Below are 1,867 nucleotides of genomic sequence, written 5' to 3'. Positions count from 1 at the left end.
GACCACCTACTGCATGTCATGTCAAATGAAATGTTAGAATCTTTGCATAGATGAGCTCATCAAATTCTAAAAAAAAAACAAAGCTATGAGAGATTCTCATTTCAAAATAGGGAACTGAGCTCAAATAATATTAACAAGTTGCAGAGCTGTGATTTAAATTCACATCTGTTCACTCACTAATCCAAGCTCTTTCTGCTCCACCATGCTGCCTCTCAAACAGCAAAGCCTCCTTCTCTTCCCAAAAGTGGCCTGAGGTGACCTCTGAAAATGGTTCGCTATTCACTTGACCCAGAAAACCCCACAAAATCATACAAATCAAGAGGTTCAAATCTTTGTGTTCACTTTGAGAACACTTGTGACACTGCCCAGGTCATCAAGGGTATGCATATGCAAAAAGACAGCAAGTATTTGAAGGATGTCACCTTACAGAAACAATGTGTCCTATTCTGTGGATACAATGGTGGAGTTGGTAGGTGTACCAGGCCGAAGAGTGAGTCTGGACAAATGGTCAGTGACTCCAAAAAAAGTGCTGAATTTTTGCTCCACAAGCTTAAAAATGCAGAGAGTAGTGCTGAACTTAAGGGTTTAGATGTAGATTCTCTGGTCATTGAGCATATCCAGGCGAACAAAGCTCCCAAGATACAGCACAGAACTTACAGAGCTCACGGGTGGATTAACCCACACATGAGCTTTCCTTGCCACAGAGAGATGGTCTTACTGAAAAAGAGCAGACTGTTCTTAAATCAGAGAGGAGGTTGCACAGAAGAAAAATGAAGAAACTTAGGACCTGAGAGTAAATTCAGCCAGCATAAAATAAATATGAATAAAAGTTTTAAAAAAAGCAAGGCCTCCTGAAATTCACCCATGTTATATGATTTGTGGGCAATGAGAGAAAATAAATAAATAAACCTGGAAAGTGATGAAGATTTTTACTCTACAGAAAACTTGACATTTCCTGTGAAAAGGCATAAATGGTTTCAAATGGCAAACAAGCCTAGAAACTCTTTGGGAGATTTTAAAACATGATTGGAATACATAATCAGCCCTGGCTAGTGTGGCTCAGTGGGTTGGAGCATCATCCTGTGCACCAAAGGTTACTGGTTTGATTCCAGGTCAGGGTACATACCTAGGTTGTGGGTTCAATGATGGATGTTTCTCTCTCTCTCTCTCTCTCTCTCTCAAATCAATGAAACATATCCTCGGTGAGGATTTAAAAAAAAAAAAAGAATACACAATCAGGCACATTCTCAGAATTGCATGTGTAGGTTTTTGCATTTTACTCCCACCCACACGTACATGCAGGCACAGTTGCCTGGAACAGTTTGTGTCTGTTGGCAATTTTAGACTCAGTTAGATAGGATGAGGGTGGCTGGGAATGGTAGGTGAGAAAAAACTACATTTGCATTTTGAAAAGATCATACTGGCTGCAGTGCGAAGAACAGATTAGTGAAAGGCCAGATGAATGCAGGATGATAAGTTAAAAGTCTACTGCAGTAGTCCAGGTGAAAGATAGTGATTCTTAGACTAGCCAGTGGATTTGAGTTCGAAGTTATGTCAGTGGGACTTTGTGACGGACTGGATCTGAATGTTGAAGTGAGGAAGGTTCCAATAGAGCTCACATTTTAGGGGAAAGATCAATACTGTGATTTTTGTATATGTTGAATTTGAATATGCTTAGGTAGGAAATGTTGAATTTGAAACTCCCAAATGGAGGTGTAGGGTAGGAAGTTAAAAATAAAGATATAAAGCTCAGAATAGTTTTGGACTAGAGTTAAAAATGTGGGAGTGATCATAGTGTATATAATAATTAAAGCTGTGGCTATGGATATGATTTTCTCAGAGAAACATAGCGGGTGAGACAAAAAGG

General features: G+C 39.4%; 1 pseudogene; it reads left to right on the top strand.

The window, feature by feature from the left end:
- Positions 1-267: 267 nt before the first annotated feature.
- LOC138993160 (large ribosomal subunit protein uL22 pseudogene) lies at positions 268-868 on the top strand (annotated as a pseudogene).
- Positions 869-1,867: the final 999 nt, after the last annotated feature.

The sequence above is a fragment of the Myotis yumanensis genome, unplaced genomic scaffold (assembly GCF_028538775.1).
Source record: "Myotis yumanensis isolate MYYU_CA2020_CCGP unplaced genomic scaffold, mMyoYum1.0.hap1 SCAF_15, whole genome shotgun sequence".
Classification (NCBI taxonomy): domain Eukaryota; kingdom Metazoa; phylum Chordata; class Mammalia; order Chiroptera; family Vespertilionidae; genus Myotis; species Myotis yumanensis.
Note: the sequence above shows the minus strand (reverse complement) of the source record. Positions and strands in the feature narration are given on the sequence as shown.